Source organism: Neoarius graeffei, chromosome 12 (genome assembly GCF_027579695.1).
Source record: "Neoarius graeffei isolate fNeoGra1 chromosome 12, fNeoGra1.pri, whole genome shotgun sequence".
Lineage (NCBI taxonomy): Eukaryota > Metazoa > Chordata > Actinopteri > Siluriformes > Ariidae > Neoarius > Neoarius graeffei.
This window is the reverse complement of record NC_083580.1, coordinates 53,679,317-53,706,151: the sequence shown is the minus strand read 5'-3', so window position 1 is coordinate 53,706,151 and position 26,835 is coordinate 53,679,317. Positions and strand designations below refer to the sequence as shown.

The 26,835-nt window shown below is 40.5% G+C and overlaps 1 protein-coding gene across 4 annotated transcripts in view; it reads right to left on the bottom strand.

The window, feature by feature from the left end:
• The window catches only part of znf462 (zinc finger protein 462), a 78,068-nt gene extending 52,516 nt beyond the window's left edge, over positions 1-25,552 (bottom strand). Inside the window, exon 1 of one of the 4 annotated variants that reach the window (XM_060936018.1) lies at positions 25,360-25,552. The gene's annotated coding sequence lies outside the window, so the exon portion shown is untranslated. Of the gene's footprint in view, positions 1-24,333; positions 24,688-25,359 lie in introns of those variants that run through there. The other 3 variants (XM_060936015.1, XM_060936017.1, XM_060936016.1) reach the window with 3 other exon arrangements.
• Between the last annotated feature and the right edge of the window lie 1,283 nt (positions 25,553-26,835).

Sequence of the window (26,835 nt, the reverse complement as noted above, 5' to 3'; positions counted from 1 at the left end):
ATACCAGGGTGGTACGATGCTTCATGTCGTGCCGTTACCACCCTGAGATGGATTATTTTCATGGAACAACACAGTCTGGAGTGTGTTATTCTGCTTATACCACAGCGATTTGCCAATGATTACAAAGTTAATTTATTAACGAACAACACCTTGTACACTTTAATGGTTTATAGTTAAGAGCTGTGGAACATCTGAGAGACAAGACAGTTCCTGCTATTTACATTATGTCGCAGCTTGTAATTTTACCAAGAAACCATAAAGCATAAACTCTTCTGTCCTGAAGACTTTCCCATGCTGGGAAACTTGGCAAAGCACACCTGAGACTCCAGCAACACATTTTAGTCTTCATGTTACAGCTGGAGCTATTATCCGAGTTGTGCTATTATACAAAAAAAAAAGAAAAGGAAAAAAAGAAAATACACCTCCTGACCACTCAGATTTGAGAATTCAACAGCACTGTGGTACAATATTATGGATTATTATACATACGGGCCACTTTTTCCATGGAATAGAAACATGTATTCTATTCCCTTCTAATAGGATTATTGATGGCATGCAATATTGTTATCATATCGCTTATCCTCCATGTATTATGCCACTCTGCCCAATGGAGAATGAACGTGCAATATTGTTATAATATTGCATGTTGTCAAGACAACATGACATCACACTCGAAGATCCAATGACAAAACTTTTCTGTTCCGCATGCGCACAATCATTTCTTTGTCGGCCAAGACAGAGAGAAGACGGGGTTACTTTGGTGCTAGGTTTAAGCACTAAATAAATAAACTGAAACTAAAGACGCGCTGAGCACCCAAAAGGCTACCAAAACTTCATTACATATTCTTCACACATATTTACAAGACAAAAACATACCAACGGACATCGAAAAACTGGAAAAGAGACATGTTGGAGAGGTAAATCTTCCGCACTGGTGAGGACAATTTGTTCACAAACACGACCGTGAGGTTTGCTTCGTTAAAAGCCAAAGATTTAAAGAGAAAGACGCACTGAACACCTGAAAGGCTACCAAAATGTCCCTGGATATTATTCACATATTTATTCTTCCGCATTAAATATATGGAAAAACTAGAAAAGACACAAGTCGGAGATGTAAAACTTCCACGCTAGCGAGTGACTGTGATAGTTTGTAAACAAGCATGGCTACAAGGTTTGCGTCATTAAATGCTGAAGATTTAAAGAGACAGACGCTCTGAACACCCGAGAAGCTACCAAAACTTCGCAGGATATTCTTCATGCATATTGACAAGAGAAAAACATGCCAACGGACATCGAAAAGCTGGAAAAGAGAGCAATAGAGAAAATATAAAGTTCTACTTGGAGGTGAAGAAAAGTGACGGAGACTTTGACAAGAGGACTTCACTCAGCAAAGCCCTTTTGTTTTGAACAACTGCAATGTAACAATTAGCTCCTACCAAAAGTAACTTTGAACTTGAACTGTCGACCTGGATATAAGTTGGGTTGTTGTTCAGGCTTTTTGGACTTGTACCATTTTTATTGTTAGAACTTTGACTTTGTACAGTACATTGGATTGACAGAACATTGAATTACATTCGATCAGAATCAGCATTCAATATTGGTAAGTTTCCCCCCCCTCCGTTCTTAACTTTTTGTAAAATCTATAATTGTTCCATCGAATGTGTATGTATAATAATATTGGCTGGCTTTTTTTCATGGTATATCAGATATATTCCATTCAGCTACTCATCTTTGACTCTTTCAGTATCATGCTAGCTGAATGGAATATATCTGATATACCATGAAAAAAGCCAGCCAAAATTATTATTAATAATAATAATAATAATAATAATAATAATAAATAATTAACGTTACAGGATCATTAACCCAACCATTTATCAACTGACAAAAAAAGTTCATCGCATTTCTTAAGCGATTTAGCATCAAGCAAAATCCAATCTGCGGTGTGAAAAAGAAACCCAACATCTCCACCAGGAAACGTGCTGGAGGTAGTGATGGAGCTTTAAATCAGAACACAACAGTTTTTACCATATTATCTCACTATCTGTGGTAAAGCATTAATGGTACTCTCTTCCAGTGAACACTGGAAGCACATGTTTGTCCAAAAATAAAGCTCTTTAGAAGACGACAGCAGTCTTTATTCCTTCCTGATGAATGCGATTTGTTTTATCTGCTCTGAATGATTCCCACCTCCACACACAGCTTTCTCCTGACAGGAACATTGCTTAAACCGATCTGTATAACAGGAGTGGAGGTGACCCTCAGTCTGTTCCGCTTCAGAGAGAGTCCATTTCAGCACTGCTAACATTCATCTGTCCACCATTTTGTGCTCCTCAAGGCTATGAAGAGGGCCTTGTTCCTTTTTTTTGTTCCTCCACACTCCCTCCCTGAACCTCGCTATCCTATTACACACATGGCATGGAGTAACCTCCAGCAAAGATCTTCAGATCCGCCTGTTTTTTTCTTCACACTAGTGCTTGTGAAAGCAGAAATGTTGTTGATTCAACGTCTTTTTTCTTAGAGGATCTGCTCGAAACAGACAGCAGTGGAGAAGAAGCAGAGCTTGTTTCTCCAAAATGTTCTGTTCAAGAACATGAGAGGAACTTAGTCACATTTCCATGACTGAGATTCCAAACAAAGGAATCAAAAGGAAGATTCTTTGTTAACTCAACTTTAATGATTATAATTACTGACTGCATTAATAACAATGTGATTCTCACAGGTGGAGTTTGTAATTTAGTTGATAATGAAAGTTTGATTTATAGTTTGAGCTTTCACTATTTTATGAAAAAAAAAAAAAAGATTTGAAGCAAGCCCTGTGATGACCTGGCGACTTGTCCAGGGTGTACCCCGCCTCTCACCCATAGTCAGCTGGGATAGGCTCCAGCTTGCTTGCGACCCTGCACAGGATAAGCGGTTAAGGAAAATGGATGGATGGATGATTTGAAGCATCTGTGTGATGATTACTTGCTTACAGTCAGTGCATCATGCTCTAAGCTACATTACTTGTTAACTACATTGCATCTCCAGAGCAAAACTAAACAAGCAAACTGTAGCTACGAACACTGTACACATTTCAGACATTATAAAAATGTTTTGTTTTACAGTAGAGTAACAGAATAAATAAACATGCAGTTGTGTTCCAATAAGATCCTCTCATGATCAACGTGAAATGGCATCAATGAAATACACACACCACAAACACACACTTTCTATGATGTTGTTTCCTGTACGCTTTATCCACACACATGCATGCACGCACACACACACACACACACACCACTGCACTAATGGTTTCTCAAAACAGTATGACCCAGGGTTGACCTAGTTAGTTAGCGAGCTAAGTCTTTAGTAAAGCCACAGCGATGCTCTGTTACAATGACAGCAGGTCACTCCCTCTGGCTGCGTCTCAAACCATCAAACCTCTTTAGTAAATAACTGGGGTGTAATTACACCTGTATTCACAAACCCACGTGCAGAACATCACCAAAAACTCAATCAGTCTCGACATTTCTGTGTGTCCCCCTCCATTTCTTGTTTGGATTTAGTGATCCACAAAATCAAAAGTTAGATGAAAGATAATGGAAAATAATGAGCGAGGAGAGAAGAAAAGAAAGCTCTGAGGATCATAGTGGTGTTAAAGAAACTGCAGCAGCTGGCTGGTCACTTCACCACACCACTCGAGACCCTCCTCAAGAAGTGTGTGTGTGTGTTTCAGTCATAGAATAACCAGTCACTGTGGAACAAAGGTCCATGTTCCTCACGTCTGCATGCTGAGCGGTTTTTACTTTAACCTGCTCCACAACACATTGCTGTAACATTGACCTCATTGCAGCCGGAGTTACTAGTTAACTGGAGTAATTAGTTATTTAAAAAAAAAAAAATCAGTAGCTCATTTCTACGTGATTCCACACTGAATTCTGTGTACTCTTTTAAAACATAAGATTAAGACACAATAAGTTCAACTTCACATGGTCAAAGACACGATTTCAAAACATGTTATAAAAATTCATATCCAAATCAGAGAGGCATTCATTAGTCCTAAATAAATTAATAATAACAACAACATTACATACACCAGTCAGCCATAACAGTAAAACCACCTGCCGGCTAATATTGTGTAGGTCCCCCTTGTGCCCCAAAACAGCTCTGACCCATCGAGGCCTCTGAAGACCTCTGAAGCTGTGCTGTGGAATCTGGCACCAAGACGACAGCAGCAGATCCTTTAAGTTCTGTAAAGGACGAGGTGGGGCCTCCATGGATTGGACTTGTTTGTCCAGCACATCCTACAGATACTCGATTGGACTGAGATCTGGGGAAATTGAAGGCCAAGTAAACACCTTGAACTCTTTATCATGTTCCTCAAACCATTCCTGAACAATTTTTGCAGTGTGGCAGGGCGGTTTATCCTGCTGACAAAGGACCCTGCCATTAGGGAATAAATACCGTTTCCATGAAGTGGTGACTTGGTCTGTAACAGTGTTTAGGTAGGTAGTACGTATCAAAGTAACATCCACATGAATGGCAGGACCCAAGGTTTCCCAGCAGAACATTGCCCAGAGCATCACGCTGCCTCTGTCAACTTGCCTTCTTCCCATAGTGTATCCTGGTGCCATCTCTTCCCCAGGTAAGCGACACACACACACACACACACACCCAGCCTTCCACATATTTCATCAGACCAGACCACCTTCTTCCATTACTCCATGGTCCAGTTCTGATGCTCACATGCCCATTTTAGGTGCTTTCAAGGGGGAACAGCAGTCAGCATGAGCACTCTGACTGGTCTGCATCTACGCAGCCCCATACACTACAAGCTGCAATGCACTGTGTGTCCTGACACCTTTCTATCTTCGCCAGCATTAACTTTTTCAGCAATTTGTGCTACAGTAGCTCTTCTGTAGGATCAGACCAAATGGGCTTGCCTTCAATCCCGCACATTAGTGAGCCTTGGGCGGTCTTAAACTTGCTGTTCGTTTACCAGTTTCTTTTCCTTGGACCACTTCTGGTATGTACTAATGAATGCAGGCTTTCGTCTAAACGGGGGAACAGGGGCGCTGCGCCCTCTTACTCTCGGCGTGCGCCCCCTTACCGACTCCGTGAAAACATCCCAGCAACACCACGTGACAATGTGTCTGATCATCAAATATGTTATAATTGCTCCAAAAATATTCCAATCATAGTAGATACACCGCCAGACGGTGCAAAAACAATCCGAATTGGCGTTTTCCAGACTGAGGCGCCATGTTGTTTTGTTGTTTAGTTGTCGCGGCTGCTCTCGCGAGATTTGACATGGGTTACATACAAGGTCAGCTGACTTGTAGAGTGAGATTTCTCGAGACTGAATGACCTTTCACCCATGGGCGCGGGAGCTTTTGACAAGTAGTTCGCGAGTTGTTTTTGTTGACACTTGGGCATTTAAAGATGTCATCCCACGGCACGAAGCGGAAGAAAGCCAAAGACTGTCCGGGGCAGAAGAAGATTACTTCTTTCTTTTTCAATGTTGACAGGCAATTTGTTACAATTTCCCTCTCAGATAGCCTCAGAATGTCCCATTGGAGCATTTTTCAAAGGCTTTGCACGGCGGGGGGGGGGGGGGGGGGGGACAACCGGCACCATCCCCCCCCCGCTTCGCTCTCTCGCCATGGTGAGCGCCCTCATACTAAATTTTTCTAGAAAAAACCCTGGAATGCATACCAGGAACACTCCACAAAACCTTCTGTTTTGGAGATGCTCTGACCCTGTTGTCCAGCCATCACAATTTGGCCCTCGTCAGAGTCGCTCAGATCCTTACGCTTGCCCATTTTTCCTGCTTCCAACACATCAACTTCAACAACTGACTGTTCTCTTGCTGCCTAATCCCTTGACAGGTGCCATTGTAATGAGATGATCAATGTTATTCACTTGACCTGTTAGTGGTTTTAATGTTATGGCTGATCAGTGTATAATGCTAGAGAAGGAAAAAAAAAAAAGAAATTGTGAAAATGAAGAGATTTAAACAATAATATTTTAAAGCTTCTTGAATTTATGATCTAGGATATGAGAAGTTCTACTCCAAGTTGGAAGCGGTAAAGAAACTGAATGATGCTGTGATTAGAGCTTATTTGGACATGACCTCAATATTCCGTCTGATTGTAACGATTATGGGTTAATTTTGTTGTCTTATTGGTATTAAGGTTAATATCTGAATCAGTCTGAACAACTAGATTTTGAATCTGGTTTTTAACATAGTCAGTCACCTCAAGGAATTTTAGTTATAAATAAAATAATAATCGCCATGGGCGGCATGGTGGTGTAGTAGTTAGCGCTGTCACCTCACAGCAAGAAGGTCCGGGTTCGAGCCCCATGGCCGGCGAGGGCCTTTCTGTGTGGAGTTTGCATGTTCTGTGTGGAGACATGCAGGTTAGGTTAACTGGTGACTCTAAATTGACCGTAGGTGTGAATGTGAGTGTGAATGGTTGTCTGTGTCTATGTGTCAGCCCTGTGATGACCTGGCGACTTGTCCAGGGTGTACCCCGCCTTTCGCCCATAGTCAGCTGGGATAGGCTCCAGCTTGCCTGCGACCCTGTAGAACAGGATAAAGCGGCTAGATATAATGAGATGAGATAATCGCCATTTTGCTTTTTTTTTTTTTTTGAAGGTTTCTGCATCTAATCCTCAGTAGGCTTTTTTACACAGCGAGTCTGTGGGAGTGTAGTTTGACATGTTGTCTAAGTACTTACAATGCATGTTTGCAGCATTTTTGCATGTTTTTGTGTGTGTGATTAGGTTCAGTGACAGCATGTAGTTTCAATAACAAAGGTGCAAAAAAGTGAACCTTGAGGCACTCTTCAGAAGCAATATGAGAACAGAAACTCAGAAACTGTGTGTGGACTGGAAATTAGATGAGGTAGTGAATTTGCAGGGAAAACAGTATTTATTCGTTACAAAGCTGTAGCTCACAGTTAATAAAAGTAAATTTATAAAATGAGCCCTGACGTTACTCATGAACCCCGTAAGCTGACACATGGTGATATGGCATGAGAAAATTCCAGAATAAAAAGTGAAGATTTTTGCTTTTTTCATTCCTGAACAATATTGTAAATTATGCTGTAGACATTTTTAGGTCACTAGTTAGATTATTTAGCTAACATTATCACAGCGCTATGTTTTACTTTCATGCCATGACATTTATTTAAAAGGTGCTACATCAGTAATGTTTCTAATTATTTATGATCAGTGCTGAAATGTTCCTTCTTCAGCTGAATGCAGAGTGAATTCATTAATGCTAAAGGGGCGAGTGAACTTGTTCAATGTTTAATCGGTTTGGAGATCAGCAGGTCTTTTGGCTGTGTAGAGGAAGTGAGAGGGGTGAAGGTTCCTCTCCTACAGAACACTGCTGTTCTTTCTGAAAGGATGGCTTGTTTTCTCACCACTTCTCCATTCACGACACCAAGAAGCGCAGAGGAATTTCTCACACACAATCTTGTTTTTATCTAAGAAACACTGATCTCTTGGTTATTTTACCTTTTTTAAACCTATCTTGAAAACACTTTTTTAATGATTTTGCTTGTTTCAACAGCTTAAGGCCTCTGCATGCTCTTGCGACAAGGCTTTCGCAGACAGCTTTTCGCAGACAGCTGTAATTTATCGTTGAGCGGGGAGTAATAGGCGTGCGCAATGTTATTCACCGCTACAACGCAAGGGGGCGCGAAGTCGCGAAATCGCTAGGAGTAGTTGGTGGGTGTGGTTAGTGGAGTGTTTATCCTCCGGTTACTTATAATGACTAGAACTGGAGTCGTATAGATGTACGTACTTCCTCACTTCCTCGATCAACCGCTCTTCGTGCTGCTCCATCTTCGCTCGTGTTTTTAAAAATGGCGGTCGTGAAAACAAACCAAACCGGGAAAGTAGGGAAGCAGAAGTGCGTGTACAGAGGATGTAGAGTGGACCAATCAGAGCCCTCTTGTCTGCGACGCTGTCTGCGAGGCTTCTGCGGTGGTCACAATTTTTGGGAGGTGCGCGCAGAGCGTCTGCGAAGGTGGGGGGGCTACGCCGACGCTATCTGTGACACCGTCTGCGAGGACTGCGTTGTCAGCATAAATTGGCCTTTAGTTTTCCCTTTTTCACCGACTGAAGTTTGCTTTTTAAGTTTCCCACTGGCGCTATGAGCCTAACTTAGCTAATGGAAGCCTTTAGCCTCAAATTTAGCATGGTGCAACCTGCAGGCCTGAGATTACTGAACTAGTCGGTGTGGTTCCATGCAAGTATCATAAAGTTTCCACTTTTACTATCTAATATAGTTTGAATAACAATCCTGCAGTCAAACTGTCAAAATTTCTAACATACAGTGTCTTGCAAAAGTATTCACCCCCTTTGTGTTTGTCCTGTTTTGTCACATTACAAGCTGGAATTAAAATGGATTTTTTGAGGGTAGCACTATTTGATTTACACAACATGCCTACCGCTTTAAAGGTGCAAATTGTTGTTTTATTGTGACACAAACAATAATTAAGATGAAAAAAAAAAGAAATCTGGAGTGTGCATAGATATTCATCCCCTTTCGTATGAAACCCCTAAATAAGAGCTGCTCCGACCAATTCACTTCATAAGTCACATAATTAGTTGATTAAGATCCATCTGTGTACAATCAAAGTGTCACATGATCTGTCACATGATATCTGTATAAATCACCCTGTTCTGGAAGGACCCTGACTCTGCTACACTACTAAGCAAGCAACATGAAAACCAAGGAGCCTCCAAACAGGTCAGAGACAAAGTTGTGGAGAAGTATAGATCAGGGTTGGGTTATAAAAATATCCCAAACTTTGAATATCCCAGGGAGCACCATTAAATCCATTATAGCAAAATGGAAAGAATATGGCACCACTACAAACCTGACAAGAGAAGGCCGCCCACCAAAACTCACAGACCAGGCAAGGAGGACATTAATCAGAGATGCAACAAAGACACCAAAGATAACACTGAAGGAGCTGCAAAGATCCACAGCAGAGATGGTAGTATCTGTCCATAGGACCACTTTAAGCCATACACTCCGCAGAGTGGGGCTTTATGGAAGAGTGGCCAGAAAAAAAGTAATTGCTAAAGAAAACATGTTTGGAGTTTGCCCAACAGCATGTGGCTGACTATCCAAACACATGGAAGAAGATTCTCTGGTCCGTTGAGACTAAAATTGATCTTTTTGGCCATCATGGGAAATGCCATTTGTGGCGCAAGCCCAACACCCTGAGAACACCATTCCTATAGTGAAGCATGGTGGTGGCAGCATCAGACTGTGGGGATATTTTTCATTTGCAGGGACAGGAAAGCTGGTCAGGACTGAAGGAAAGATGGATGGCACTAAATACAGGACAATTCTGGAGGAAAACCTGTTTGAGTCAGCCAGAGGTTTGAGACTGGGACGAAGGTTCACATTCCAGTAAGACAATGACCCTAAACATACTGCTAAAGCTACACTGGAGTGGTTTAAAGGGAAATTTTAAATGTTTTGGAATGGCCTAGTCAAAGCCCAGACCTCAATCCAATTGAGAATCTGTGGCAGAACTTGAAGATTGCTGTACACCAACGCAACCCATCTAACTTGAAGGAGTTGGAGCAGTTTTGCCTTAAGGAATGGGCAAAAATCCCAGTGGCTAGATATGCTAAGCTAATAGAGACATACCCCAAGAGACTTGCAGCTGTAATCACAGCAAAAGGTGGCTCTACAAAGTATTGACTTTTTTTTTTTTTGGGGGGGGGGGGGGGAACCTACGCACACTCCAGATTTCTGTTTTATCATCTTAATTATTGTTTGTGTCACAATAAAACAACAGTTTGCACCTTTAAAGTGGTAGGCATGTTGTGTAAATCAAATGGTGCTACCCCCAAAAAATCTATTTTAATTCCAGCTTGTAATGCGACAAAACAGGACAAACATGAAGGGGGGATGAATACTTTTGCAAGACACTGTATTTGTGTTATGTTGTTGCCCATCTCACAAAACATTTTAAACTCACCCATACTGAGTCATAAATGTTGTCATTTAAATGTCTAGGTGCATGTATACAAATCTTTTTAAAAACGCAGAATGTGTCAAATACACCGATCAGCCATAACATTAAAACCACCTGCCTAATATTGTGCAGGTCCCCCTTGTGCCACCAAAACAGCTCTGACCCCTTGCATGAACTCCACAAAACCTCTGAAGGTGTGCTCTGGTATCTGGCACCAAAACTTTAGCAGCAGATCCTGTAAGTCTTGTAAGTTGCGAGGTTGGGATTCAAAGATCGAGCTGGTTTGTTCACAGATACTCGATCAGAATGAGATCTGGGGAATTTGCAGTGCGGCAAGGAGTATTATCCTGCTTAAAGAGGCCATTAAGGAATATGGTTGCCCTGAAGGGGTGTCTTGGTCTGTAACAATGCGAGCTGTGATGCAGTGTGAGTTCTGATGCCTTTCTATCATAGCCAGCATCAACTTTTTCAGCAATTTATGCTGCAGTAGCTCTTCTGTGGGACTGGACCAGAAGGGCTAGCCTTCACTCCCCGCATGCACCAATGAGCTTTGTCAAGTCATTTGTATAGCACTTTTAACAACAGACACTGTTGCATTATCCTGTCACCAATACACCGGCTGTCCTTCCTTCGACAACTTTTGGTAGGTACTAACCACTGCACACCAGGAACACCCCACAAGACCTGTCGTTCTGGAGATGCTCAGACCCAATCATCTAGCCATCACAATTTGGCCCTTGTCAAAGTTGCTCAGATCCTTATGCTCGCCCATTTTTCCTGCTTCCAATACATCTACTTCAAGAGCTGACTGTTCTCTTGCTGCCTAATACATCCCACCCCTTGACAGGTCCTATTGTGACGAAATAATCAACGTTATTCACTTCACCTGTCAGTGGTTTTAATGTTATTGCTGATTTCTGTGCATTATTAGCATGAGCATACAGGACACAAGTAGTCAGTCTATACCTCCTGCTAGACAAATGAGCATGTAAATGTATACACATACATCAATTACTAAATAAAATAACCTGCACTAATCAATAAAGCAAATGTTTGCAGTCATGCTGGAAATCTGTGTGTGTGTCCATCTGTGTGTCTCTCTCTCTCTCTCTCTCTCTCTCAATCTGACTGCCTGTGTCCATCTGTCAATCTGCCTATACTTCTGTCTGTCAGTGTATGACATCGCTACAGTTTCTTTAATAATCCTAACTACATTCAAAATGAACCAATCAATGTCATCCTAAACACAGTCGTCACACAGTAAAAAAGGTTATGAAAAAAAGTCCTTGTGGTTAATGAGCCTGAACACATACTGAAAAAAATTAGACCGAATCTAAATCTAATTTTAATTAGAGCAAATTTATTCATAGAAAATTTAAGTGAAGAAAAGTTATAAAAAAATAATAATAATATATAACAAAGTCACATGTCATAATTAGTGGTGTCCCTGAATTTAGTACTGTGTGTCACCTCCCTCAACTCTAGTCATAAATTTGGCCCATTTTTACCTAGGGTGCCAATACTTCTGGAGCTGAATTTATACAAATAGATAAAAGGCAAATAATAATAATAATAATAATAATAGTAATAATAAAAGAAATAATCAGCTCACACACACCTATAGTAAGAAGTGTGTTTTATATGCACACACACACACACACACACACACACACACACACTCCCTTTCTTGGTGTGATCGGCTCTCAGCTTGTCTGTCTCTCTTCTCACCTTCACATTTTATGAATCAGGGACCTGCTAATGCTAACACACACCAACAAACACTGGCAACTCCCTATTTTGCAATTCCCTAGATAAAACTGCCTACAAAGTCCCAAGAAGTTCCCTTTCCCCACTAGAATCTCAACATCCTGGAGCGTGGACATTTTGAAGATCATGGCTCTGCACTGAGGTCTAATCATCTGGAGAACGTTCTCGCTCATGTTCTCCCTGCTCAAACTCATGCTCTCACTTTCACCTGACAAAAAAGTTGAGAGGACTGTAATGTTCTTCAGTACACTGTAGTTACACTGTAATACGATTCCCCTGAACATGTGATTTAAACAATCTGTACAAAATAATGCATTAATAAGTAAGGAATAAAACACTTGGGGGGATGCTGTTATAGGCAAACAATCCACATCATTGTGGTGTGAAGCGGCCTGATGTACAGAGGAAATACTCTTACCACCCCTTCACTGATTATTTTACTTTAACAGCATGTCCAAGCTCTAGTCCATGTTTTACTCCTCTTACACCGCAGCGATTTTCCAATTATTATTTTACTTATTAAAAGAACGATACAGACTTTTTATTCATTTATATTTGCATTTAGTATCATGGAACATTGTGGAAACAAGTGAGATCTGGTTAATATTTACGCTATATCAGCTATGAACTTTTGTTCCCTCACCAGCCTCTTTTTTTCTCCTCTCTCAAAGTTAATAAGAAAAAGAAAAATACGACTTGTAATGTTACTGAACCACAAAGCGTAAACTTCTCTGTTCTGAAACCGTTCCTGTCCCAGCTTTGTCACTGACTTACAAAGTGCTGACACTGGAGACTCCTTACATAAATCTAAAAGTAAAAATAACAAAAAAGTAAAAATCTGCTTATGGAAAACGTCACCATGTCAACACTTACACAAGTTTTTAATCCACTAAGGTCCACCATACAAAGTTATTACTATAGAAACGATAAATTACTAGAACAAGCACATTCATACAAAACTAGGATTTGCAGCTGGAGGCCTTCTGACCAGTCAGAATCCAAAATTCAACAGCACTATTCCTCCTGGGTTGTGAAAAATATTCTCCACTTTTTTTCCTTGAAAAATCAAGTCAAACTAGAAAAGCGCTCGGAGAGCGCAGACCTCCGCCAAGAATCCTTTAAAAAAATCCGGGATCCAGAAGGTGATCCGGATCACCGCCAAAATGTAATGGACTGTTACTTGTGCCCAGTCACACCTCTGGAAAAAAATTTCAGAGCAATCCGTTCATAACTTTTTCCGTAATGTTGCTAACAGACAAACAAACAAACAAACAAACCAACGCTACTGAAAACATAACCTCCTTGGCGGAGGTAATTAATTCCAGCCTCTAATAAGAGAGACTTGGTTTTGGGTGCCCTGTGCACCATCAAGCTAAAATAAACCTCTTTAGTTTGAGCTTACTTAAAGTTATCTTAGTTATTAGGACTCCCCTTACCTTTCACTTCAGCACGAAGCTTGATTTACAACTGAACAGAGTCGAGAAGTGTCTTGGACCAACCAGCAGTGAAGGAATCCGAGTTTCCTGTCGATTTAGAAGCCGAACGCAGAATACACTGAGTTCTAATTCACTGGACTCGACAGGCCACGCCCTCTCGATACGCCACGCCCCCAGAAACACAGCTCCGTTCCGTAGCCGACAGCACTTTCACTTTGGCGTTTTTTTTTTTTTCCTTTCCCTTACTGTATTACTGGCGCTGTCCGAAGCGCTTGGGGACGGTCGGGGCTCTGAACGTGCCTCCCTTGTGGCTGTTTCATCCCTTAAATCATCTTCAGTGCTTGAAGAAGACCACTCAAAAAAACTTCTTCAGCTTAGACCGCGCCATTGTTTGATTCACGCAGAGATAATTACATCGCCACACCAGGCGCATTGTGATTGGTTAAAAGCTTGGCACTCATTTGGTTATTACGTGTAATCGATTTTTATTGGCCACAAGCACGTGCTCATTGTTTACACCCAGGCTTCCCTCCCGCCGCCTCTTCACTGGGGCTGGCTTAATGTGGAGCGACTTCTACAAAACATGACTTATGATAAAGATGACAAATACATTCGTCACTGTGATGACCTGCTAGTAATTTTCTCTTCGTCACTGATAGATTATGAGGAGCGCCAGCAGGAACCCTGCACTGTGGGAAACGCACTACTGTTCCAAAAATCCACATAATGGTTTATAAAAAGCACTTGCAGATTACCAAACACCCCCATACTGCGATATAAATAGCCCAATATAAATATCATTAGCCAACTCACACTATATGGCCAAAAGTATGTGGACACCTGACCAAAACATTTGCATGTGCTTTTTGAAGATCTCACTCCGGATTTAGCTCCTCTTCAGTGGTGTAAGTGGTTAGCACGGTTACCTCACAGCAAGAAGGTTCTGGGTTCAAGCCCAGCAGCTGGCGGGGGCTTTCTGTGTGGTTCCTCTGGGTGCTCCGATTTCCTCCAAAAACATGCAGTTAAGTTAAAGTGCACATCACGGGTAAATTCAAGATCAATGTAATTCTCCTATTTTATATTAAACTTTGGTCACTGTAACTTCTGCATTCTCTGCAATTTTTTTACCTTGTGTAATACCAGAAAAATTCAGTTGAAATCAAGCCATTTGAGGCTAATTGGTCCGCCTCTGAAAAAACTTGTCATTTGGATTTCCCGGGAAACATTGATTTTCGTGACGTCATCTGCGGAACGCCTCCCTCTGAATCCTACGTCAGCGCTGGTTTGTTTATGAGAAAACGACCTGGTGGTTTTCTGCAAATTTCTTCAATGTTATCGCGTAATTATTAAAATGGTTAACAGATGTATCATAGGAGGGTGTAGCAACACCAATCTTGACGGGATTAGTACTCATCATTTTCCAAAAGACTGGACAATGAGAGAGAAATGGGAGTGCTTGGTTTACACAGGCTGTGCACTGAAACTGCGCAAAGCTCGCGCAGCCTACTCGCGCTTCCACAGATAACGTCACGAATCTGGCTCCAGACTCCCTTGGGATTTTTCCAGACGCATTTTGTTATTTTATTTTTTTCTGCTGTAGACAGATGGCCTTGTGCAAAATTACCCTTCTGAAGGAGTGTGTAAAGGGACATACTTTCATATAAAAAAAAAAAACGAAACTGGTCCAGAATATGCCCTTTAATATGGGATGGCTTTGGGCTGAGGTGCCCTTGAGCGAGGCACCTAACTCCCAACTGCTCCCTGGGCACTGTTAGCATGGCTGCCCACTGCTCTGGGTATGTGTGTGTGTGTTCACTGCTTCAGATGGGTTAAATGTAGAGAGGATGATGAATAAAGTTGTTCTTTCTTTGCTGTTATAAGAACCTCCAACCTTCTGAGAAAGCTAGATTTTGGCTGTGGGAATGTACTCATTCAGCCACAAGAGCATTAATAAGGTCAGGCACTGATGTCCGGTGGGGAGGCCTGGGGTGTAGTCGGTATTCCAGTTCATTCTGAAAGTGCTCAATGGGGTTGAGATCAGGACTCTGTGCAGCCACTCGAGTTCTTCCACTCCAACCTCGTCAAACCATGGAGCTCGACTTGTGCACAGGGACCTTGTAAAGCGAGCACAGATTTGGGCCTCTTAGTTCCAGTAAAGTGAAATTGTAATGCCAAAGACATCATGTGTGCTTCCAGATTTTTTGCAACAGTTTGGGAAAAACCCACATATGGGTGTCATGGTTAGGTGTTCAAACTTTTGGCCATATAGTGTACCATAGTGGTCAGCTAACTGCCAGTAATTTCACTCAGATTATGCAAAGGTGGGATGTCTTGATTTACAGTACTGTGCAAAAGGTTTAGGCACCCTAATTTTTTTTAACACAAACTTTATGAGCTTTTATTTTTGACTTCTACATTATAGAACCAGTACAAAAACACATTTGCTTTCCAAACATTAGTTTTCTAGCACAAAATTAAATGTTACAGAAAAACGTTTGTATGTCTGTAAAGAAAGCAGCATATTACATAAAAGACCACTTTTCAGACAAAAACATCATGAAGGCTCCTGGGTTTTGCTGCAAAATTAAGAAGGAAGTGTGACAGTCAAAGTGTCCAGAAGAACTATGGCTGATTCTGTAAGATGATCAATGAAACCATAGCTTACTGGTTAGAGAGGCAGCTTTGGGATCAAAAGGTTGCCGGTTTGATTCCCCGGACTAGCAGGAATGGCTGAAATGCCCTTGAGCAAAGCACCTAACCCTTGACTACTCTGGGTATGTTGTATGTTGCTCTGGATAAGAGCTTCTGCTAAATGCTTGTAATGTAAAACATACAGCTCATTTCCTTATAAAACTGCACTAGCCACACCTGAGACTGCTATTTTTTTAAGCAAAGGGTTGTCACACCAAACACTGACTTTTTTTTCATGCATTACAGGATAAGCAGCTACAGATAATGGATGGATGGATACTGCTTGCTGATCTTTATAGTATTCTTTAAATGTAGAAATATTTAATTTAATTATTTTTGAAGGCATCTTTGCTCTACAGCATTTCATTGCATGTGCCTAAGACTTCTGCACAGTACTGTATGTACTCATTTTCACATGGATTTATTTAACAACAAAACCTGTTAGAATATAATATCAAGACAACTACATTGGAATAATTGCTGTAAATGTACAGCAAAATATTTTTATATTACTTTAGTGGATAAATAGCTGGCAGTTTGAGCAGTGCACTGATTTACAGTAAAAAAAAAAAAAAGCAGAAAATGCAGTGCATAGTGGGACATCTGATGTTTTTGGCAGGAGCAACAGTGTTAAAAATTCTCTTTGTGTCAACATCAGAAAATTAGTGGATCGTTTTTGTGACCTTTATTTTAGCAAAGTATTAGGCGAAAACGAATCCTCCGAGTTTAAGTTTATATGCTGGCAAACACTTTTTGTTTAGTAAAGCAAATCATCTTTTAGTACGAGTTTTCTCGAGCATGTCTTTGAGCAACTGTATCCTGTCTCAATTGTTAATTGCAGATGTAGTGTATTATATTTTATTTTAAACTTATAGTATGTTCTTGGAAATACAGTGCATGTATTGTAAACACAATACAGTAATTACCTGTAAATATATCACAATATTTTATTGCAAATGTTTAGACTTATTTTGCCAGCTTAGCTAGTTAAAATAACCTTATAACCTATGCTAGCTTAGCCCACAGTTTCTGAAACTAAATGTTTCTGGTCACCATGTTGTTATTCTGTAATAATTTACATATATTTGCATAGTGGGTTGTGAAAGGATCAAGAGATTAAGTTTTATTTAATGACTTCACAAGCTGAGCTCATATATATATATAGTCCTGCCCCCAAATTAGTTTTATGCAAAAGTGGAGTCAGTGTTTTCAATCGAAAAATGTGAATTTGTTGAGAAATTTGTACAATCACATCAAATCTGTATAATCATACTCTGGGTCCAGGAGGATATTATTTAAACACTACGCTTTAGAGTTCAGGTAAAGTTTAAATAAAGTGAGCAAACTCTTACATCATAACTACTACATTCTTCCTGTGCTATACAAATTCATGGTCTTTATTCCTCTGTGTCATGCAGAACTGCACACAGCTGTGTAGAAATATATTTATTGTCATTTCTGGAGAAATCGCTTCAGTGCTAGACCCACTTCATTTTTCTTTCTGAAGCAAAAACCAAACAGAGCTGTAACCATAACTGAATGAGAGTGTGAAAGGGTTAGCATGATGCTACACATAGATTCAGAATGCATATTCTATAGATCTACTATCTGTCTGTGGTTGTTTATGGATTGGTGAACAAGTGGGTCAACACTGAAAGTGAACCTATGGCTAGGACTCTGTTACATAACACAGCTTTTAGCTTTTCCAGGCCTCACACATACACACACCACACACACAAAAGAACAGTCATGTGTTTCCATCACCTCCCATCTCTGTTTAACATCCTGAAGCAGAGCAGAATGATGTCATCAAAGAGCGCCAGAGTGACAGAGAGACAGTAACACATACACACTGTGTACGACATCATTTATTACACACACACACACACACACACACACACACACACACACACACACACACACACACACACACACTATGTCTGAAACCAAATTATGCACTGTTAGAAAAAAGGGTTCCAAGTGTTTCAAAATAGGTTCTAACTGGAACCATTTCTCAAAAGGAGACCCTTGTTGGATTAAGGTTTCCTCCAAAATGGCAAAGCGCTAAAGAACCCTTCAGGAGGGGAATGGAGTAATGTCAAAGTTGAACTTCACATGCACTGTAAAGAGTTTCTCAGTTACAGTGACAAATGTGTTACTGCATCTGGCAGTACCTCAAACCACTAAATCAGATAAACACACACCACTGCAGTCAGCCTCATATTTTACTGTTATGATTTTGAGTGGTAATAATTGAAGCATTCGACCATGACCCTGACACTGGGATGCACACCATTATTATGATTTGAATTTAAAACAGTGCATTGGTCATTTTAATGATCAATTTATTATTATTATTATTATTATTATTATTGTCAGCAGTAGTCGTAGTATTCACACCAATATCATGATCCATTAAAACACTCACACATCTACAGTGGTCATAGTGCTCAAAGAACCCAGTCAAATAAAGTGGTTTGTTTAAGAACTCATGTTTAAAGATAGCAGTTTTACTCAGACCATAACAGTGGTCATGATTGGTTATCCCACTGTGCTGTTGAATTCTGAATACTGATTCTCAGAAGGTTTTGATTAATTAATCAGTATCGCACGAGAGGGAGTGCTGTTCTACTTAATATCAGCACGGCTGTGATTCGGAGTGCTGTAGCTAATCACCGCCGTGCTGATATTCAGTATAACACCACGACCTCGAGTTTGATCTTGCTTTTATATAACAGTTCTATAAACAAGAAATTAATGTGTGTTGTTTGGGACACCTATGGCCAAATGTTCTGGTTATTTTCGCTCTGCAAGCAGAAATAGACCCCAAAGAAGCCAGCACGTCAGCTAGCTAGCTCATAACGATTTATTCATTCCCATTAAAGGTCAATCAATCTAAGGTTTGTTTCTCTCCTGAAGGAGGAACCTCTCCCCAGCCTGCCTATAGCCATCCTGACTGCAGCCCAACCTAGTCCACAGTGGTCCCAGAAGTCCATCTTGTTTTTGGTCTCCTTCTTGGTCTTGTCCACCTCCTTGGTGTGCATTCTGTCACTTTAGCAGTCTAGTTACGTGTCCTATCCAGCGATGTAATGATTTTCAGTAGTCAAAAGGTATAGTCCTGAAATGTATAATTTGCCATGTCCACTGATGATGTTGCTAAAACTACCGTGATAATTGATTCAAAGTAGCCAGTGTTCCCGAAATATCATCGGACACCGGTCATGACAGACGAAAAATTCAGTTGTCCTACGTAATTAACATAAACGTCAGTCAACCTGACCGATAGCTATTGTAATTACTAATCAGACCCTCCAGGATTTCGCGATGTTGCGATTTGCAACTTCAACGCAAATTCAACCAATCCCCGCGAATTCAGGGCAGTGTTGCAATTATATCCAATCACCGCAACTTTCCCACAAATTTGACCAATCGGTGGCGTCGTCTTGAGGTGACGTCGACAAACTACCTTCCGCCTTACTTCTGTGTATACGTTCAAGAGAAGCAGCATGTGCGCAGTGTTGCCAGATTGGGCGGTTTCCCGCCTAAGTGCATTTTGGCGGGTTTTGAACATATTTTGGGCTGGAAAACATCAGCAATATCTGGCAACATTGCATGGTGTGAGAGTCAGTGTTTATGTAGGCTTAAATTCTGTTACTGAAAGAGCGTTATGTTTACAGTGAAGGACTGTGTGCACTTTATATTATTTTTTTACTTAATACAAGAAATTAATGGATGCCAACATTTTTGCCAAAATAGTATTTTATTTTCCATTGTTTAGGCAGCTTCAGCATCATACTGTGAGATTCTGTTCAAATTGTTTTTTTTCTTCTATGAAGCCTGAGCCATTTATTTTATTAGTTTATAATTATTGTTTAATTTAGTCTTCAGGAGAGACTGCCTGCACACAGTACTAGTATTAATAGTTTTTTTTTTTCTTACATGAAAGCTGAGGCATTTATATTATATTTTAAGGTAACTTCATGTTGTGCTGTGAGGTTCTCTGCACTTTAACTTTTGAACCAACAGGTGCATTTGGATAAGTAAAGCCTATTTTTCTGCATTTTTGTAGTCCTGGTAATCTTTTATATTGGTAAAGTTGTTTATAGGACCATTTCTCAGTGTCTTTGTTTTTTTAATCAATAGTTTTTCAGTAATAACTTAATATTTAACATATCACTCAATTTTAATCACAAAAAGAGAAAATCGCAACAGTTTCTCGCAACTTTCACTTCCTCCCGCAATGTAATCGCAACAAAAACCTAAAAAACACCGCAAGTTTCATCACAATTTTTTGGAAAACCCCCCGCAACATCAGACATTTTAGCCCGCAACAATCACAAAAAAGGCCCGCGAAATCCTGGGGGGACTGACTAATATAAACATCCAAATCTAAAACATGCCTGAATTTAACGTGAGAAAAAAACACTCACAAATATCGTATTTATCGCAACTTAATAAACAAAGTTCTAATACTCCATGCATCGATGTCTCTACGTGGTTTCACATACCTTAAATACACGTCAATGGTGCACAGAGTTTTCTCGCAGCGACCTACTTAGTTCATTGAGAAGATACGTTATCGATCAATATGCTGTCCGAATGCATTCGCGCCATATTTGTTTACCTTGTCACTGTATGGATGGCTCTGATTGGTCTGTCTATTGAGGCCTCTCCCTTTATCCAATCAAAAGTCGCCTTACTACCTCCTTTGGTTGCTCGCTGTCAAAATGTCCATGCTGAATGCGGCCGGTAAAAGCGTGCATTGGTTTTTTGGAAAAAATGCAAAATCGGACACCATCAAATGGCAAGTTGCTTTCAAAAGGAAAACATCTGTCAATTCTGAAGGGGGGTAAGCAGCCATGTTGTCGTTTTCAAGAGGCATGGCGAGTTGGGAGGCCTGATCTTGATGCAGGCTATGAGAGCTTTGATGAGCAGGATGAGGAAACTAACAACCGTCTGCTTGAGAAATTCAGAAATGAGCTTTGATGTGTTCAGTGATAAACTGATACAAAAAATATCATCAGTAACTGACCGTTTCAATGTGCTGGAAAGGACATTGTCGAATAGGACACTGTGGAATAAATAATAGTCCTTGATTTTCTTGCTTGTTTTCATTCATTTTACACAAAGCTAAAATTGTCTGACAAGGTCTGAAAATGTCTGACATAGATCTGCCCAACGTCAGACAATATGACTGATGTTAAGGAAAGTTTTTCGGGAACACTGAAGCACAGAGTGGAGTTTTACGTGACAAGCAGTGTGATACATGCAGTCAAACATCCAGATACTGTTATCGTGAAATATCAGCTCGACCAATCACATTAGTGGACCGGAACTAATTGTTATATAATTTTCGATAACAGAAGCTCTGACAATTGTGTAGCTGCAAATCGCAGATTTATAATAAATGTGCTTATTCTTATTAGAGTATTATCATTTCTATAGTTACAGGTCATTCTCAGCGACTTGTACGCTCCAAATCTGCATTCACAAAAACTGTGTAATTATTGATATGAGAAGCTTTCTCTAAGGATAAGTTTACTTAACATTTAACGAAAGAGTCTCCAGTATTGGCGCTTTGCAACAGTCAGAGGTAAAGCTTTAACTTTAATATTTTCGACATGGGAAAGTCTTCACACTTTACACTTTGTGTTTTCTCTCAAGAGAGAAAGAAAAAAAAACAATTGGTGACAGAATAGCTGTTTATAGTTGATATATAATTGTATGCATAAGCAAACACATATTTTATTGATTTGTGAAATGAAAAGACGTAAACGACCCCTGTAGCAAACTATATAATCACGATAAACATTTTCTGCAAACTTTAATAGATTGTTACTTTATATCTGATGACCTTAAAAAATAGAAAAAATAATTTACTTGTTTTAAATCATTTCTCAGGTCAATTAGGACTTGTCAGCTGAGGACAAGTCCAAAGCGTAATAAATTCTCTGACTCTTCAAACCTGGTGCAAACACTCATCAACCACTGGCTTGTCTGAGCAGTTGACTGAGGCTCTGAAAAGGAAGTTACAAAGCAGAGGAAGGCTAGAAAAAGATACTGAAGTACTTCAAGCTCATGGTTTCCACTGTCCAAAACGTCATGAAGAACTGGCAGTTAAGCGGACATATAGAAGTCAAGATAAGATCTAGAAGACCAAGAAGACTCTCAGAAAGAGTTGCCTATATGCTGGACAAAAAGGCAAAGCAAAAGAGACAAATGACACGAAGGACTTAAGGACTTGCATGAAGGTTTTGCTGACACATGAGTGGTGGTGCACTGTTCTACGCTGCAGCATTGATTTCATAAACATGATCTGCATGGAAGAGTCATCAGAAGGAAACCTTACCTATGACCTAAATCACAAACGTCAACATCTTATGTATACAAAACAACATGTAGATGATTTTTGTTTCGATGTCAACATGCTGCACATGCAAGGTGGCCCAAAAATATATCTCAGAACCATAAATGTTCAAGGATTAGGAAGAAAAAAAATCATTTGCAAACTGTGATATCTGCCAAATGCACACTCTTTTATACCCACGTCTAAAAAACCATATCACATCTCATTTCTGTGTATCCATTTTTACACCTCACACAGGAAGAACGCTCGCTCATTAGATGTTCTAATATCTTGATTCAGTTTTTGTGCCTTATACTCAAATTCCACATTTACATAAACACAAGTGAGGGACATGAAAACGCTGCAGAAGAACATGTTCAAACTGGACTGGCAGGTTGGCAGAATGAAGTTATGCTGACAAGACACAAACACACACCATACAGAAGCGCATTGTGTGTATGCTGACAAGTTCAATTTAGATGGACAACACTACAACATTTTTAAGTGTAAACACGTATCAAGCCTGGATCAGACACTGGGTTTTCACTCAGCTGTGCTACAAAGTAACAGCACAGATATCTAAACCCGAAATCCGACATTACAGAACACCTCGAAACTCCTTGATCTCAATTCCATGTTCATCAGACAAACCAAGTTGAGCACATGCATCAAGTTTCATGTGTAAAAGTCAGTTTTAGCTTTCACACACACACACACACACACACACACACACACACACACACACACACACACACACATCCTCCATTTTGAATTTTAAAAGCTCGTCCTCCTCAGTTGTCGCAGTGATCTCAGTGTCAGCAGGTTTCTACACTGGCTGGAGTTATTGCAGAAACAAGCGCGCACACACACGCACACGCACACACACACCTTCAGTCATTCACATTATCTGGCAAAGACAGGGGAATGAAGAGATAAAAGAAAAGATAAAAATAAAGAATCTGTGAAGCTGTAAAACCACACTGTTAAATTATTACATTGTATTTTTGTCTATAATTTCATTCGCAATAAATATTTGAAACATGAACTTGTTATTTCCTGTTAAATACAGCGTAATAAATGTGTAATAAATAAATGCAATCCATGTTCACACCACATCAACCACAGAATATAATGAGAACAATGTCTTTCTAATCCTAGAAACCAAACAAGAAACATATTTTGATATTTAAAATCTTCATGAAATATTAAACATGTGCAGAACTCAAGCAGGAACTTCACAACAGCTTTCTAGATTTGGAAAGGACAATAAAAGCCATGCTAATATTTTAAAATTAGCCTGAGAACATAAGGAGAACCTGAGGTGGAAACATATCAACAAAAACTCCATTAAAGTGTTTCAATCTTTAAAAAAAAATGCCCTAAATCACCATTTCGAGATTTAAATATGTTTCAAAACACAAGCAGAAATTTTCAAAACTTTTCATTACACTAAAGAATAACTAAAATGTATGCTAACTTTCATGCTAATGTCAAAATTAGCATGTGGATCTACAAAAACCATATAAAGTGCTTAACCATTAGGAAAAACTAAAACATATACAACATTTTAAGATTTAAATAACAATTTAATATCTTAATACATGCTAAAATCATCTTAAAACTTCAAAACATCCAACAAGAAAAGAAAAGGTCACTGAAATTCATTCTAATGGTCATGCCAATAAGTTACAATGACATAAAGAACATAACAGGAACCTGTGGTAGAACTTTAAGATCCACAAACATTTCAAAAAAGTGTTTTTAAAATCAAGAAGAAACCTCAAAATAACCAAATCGAGGTTCAAAATCTCCAAAAGTACAACCAGGAACTTTGAAAACTTCTCACTAAACGTCTGAAGGCCACTACTGGTAGAACATTAGCATGAATGTGGCGGCATTAACATTCTCTTCTCATCCACGGCTGAATGTGACAACCACCATCGCAGCTTCTATTCACCAAAAAAAATCTCCCCCAAAAAAGGAACTACTACTCCAGCACACACAGACACGAACAAAACCATCGAGAACAACAACCTGAGTTCATCCTAAACCTCAAACAAACCTTAAACCCCTGAGAAAAACAAAAGAAGAAAATATTTACTTTAACAGCTCACTATGTGAGGTTCCTCGTCCAAGCGAGAGTAGAAGCCAGAGAAGAGAAGTCAACCTTTGTTCTCCTGTCTCACTCCTCCTCCTTCCTTTCTTTCTTTCTCTCCTCGGAGACTCATCCACCTCCCTCCATTTTACGGAGAATAATGCCGTACCTGACAGCACGTCCAAAAAGACGCCAGAGACGAAGAAGGAGGAGAAGGAAAAGGAAGAGAAGGAAGTCCAAACACTTCACTTTTCACCTCCACTTCCATCCATCCACATGAGCGAGTGCATGAAAAACATCCAGATCGTGTTCAAGCTGAACGTCAGGGAGCAGGAACATTGGCTTTTTTGTACTCTGTGTGTGTGTGTGTGTGTGTGTGTGTGTGTGTGTGTGTGTGTGTGTGTGAGTGAGTGTGTGTGGACGTGGAGAGGAGCTGCAGCAATGCCAGCCACACTGACTGTCGCTTAATGGACGATCCCACAGGAGAGAAAGAGCAGAAAAGAAGCGCAATGGCTTCTCCTTCTTCTCTTCCTCACTCACTCACTCACACACACACACACACACACACACTAGTGAAATAAAGCTATAAAGATCTTTTGGACCAATTCTCTCTCCAAAGACCTCAAGCAAAGGTCCATTAGATGATCTAAACAAAACACACACATTAGTGAGGTTTATAAATAGAGGGTTGGAAGAAGAACTGAACAGGAAGCTCTTCGTCTGCTTCACTTTAATAATACTCTGGATCATCTCAACCTTCTCTAGATCTTCACCCAACACCAGCACGCAGCAAATCTCCACCATTTGATCAAAACCAAACCATAAAGAAGGAGACAGAAAGACAGACAGACAGACAGACAGACAGAAGCTGCTTCGCAGGTCTTTCACGTCGAGCTTCAATTTCCAAATAAAGCACACAAACACAAACACACACACACACAAGCACACTGTCAGCGCGTCACAGACCACCAAACACACCGGGGCTTGCTCCACATTGTTGCGTTTTAGACCCGCTTATTCCGCTTTACTCACTATTTCGGATCTTCTTCCTCGACTTGTCCCCGTGTGTCCTGCTCTAGTTGATGGCCGCCATTTTTTTCCCTCCGCCTCCTCGTGCGCCCTCGCGTGCGCGCGCCGCAGCTGCAGATGACCCGAGATCCGTCCGTCCGGTTCCCAGTACACACACACACACACACACGCATACACACACACACACACACACTGAAGAAGCAGGAGGAGAAGAAGCAGGAAGAGCAGACATGAAGTTTTTGGACAGCAGCAGGCAGTAGAGGGAGCGCGCGAGGTTCAGAAGACAATCAGCACGAGGAGTTATTAATGTAAATAAGATTAATTGGCGAATACATTAGCAAAACTGATAATGGAGATATATTATATTATATTATATTATATCTACTAAATACATCATTTTATAGAAGAAACATCAGCGGAACTCTGAATCTTTCCTTCTTCCAAGTGAATATATTACACAAGCAGGTTTGTTTATTTATTCAGTGACATTTCTGAAAGGCCCAAAGCTTATGAATGGCAGATCATGTTATACATAATATTATATTCTATATTTTATATCCAGTGGATATAAAAAGTGCACACCAACTGCAGAAACCAAGAAAAATCAAGTCTGGGGGGCAGCTTACAACAACAACAACCTGGTTGTGTAAATGTCAATTACGTCACTTATGTCAACAATTTCATAAATGCATCAACGAAGTGATTCTGATTAACCTTAAGTAAAGATCAGCTGTTTCTTCTTGGTGGTGTAGCGCCTCACAGCAAGAAGGTCCTGGGTTCGAGCCCCGGGGCCGGCGAGGGCCTTTCTGTGTGGAGTTTGCATGTTCTCCCCGTGTCCGCGTGGGTTTCCTCCGGGTGCTCCGGTTTCCCCCACAGTCCAAAGACATGCAGGTTAGGTTAACTGGTGACTCTAAATTGACCGTAGGTGTGAATGTGAGTGTGAATGGTTGTCTGTGTCTATGTGTCAGCCCTGTGATGACCTGGCGACTTGTCCAGGGTGTACCCCGCCTTTCGCCCATAGTCAGCTGGGATAGGCTCCAGCTTGCCTGCGACCCTGTAGAACAGTATAAAGCGGCTAGAGATAATGAGATGAGATGAGATGAGATGAGATATAAAAAGTGCACACCAACTGCAGAAACCAAGAAAAATCAAGTCTGGGGGGCAGCTTACAACAACAACAACCTGGTTGTGTAAATGTCAATTACGTCACTTATGTCAACAATTTCATAAATGCATCAACGAAGTGATTCTGATTAACCTTAAGTAAAGATCAGCTGTTTCTTCTTGGTGGTGTAGCGCCTCACAGCAAGAAGGTCCTGGGTTCGAGCCCAGCGGCCGACGAGGGCCTTTCTGTGTGGAGTTTTCATGCTCTCCCCGTGTCCGCGTGGGTTTCCTCCGGGTGCTCCGGTTTGCCCCACAGTCCAAAGACATGCAGGTTAGGCTAATTGGTGGCTCTAAATTGACTGTAGGTGTGAATGG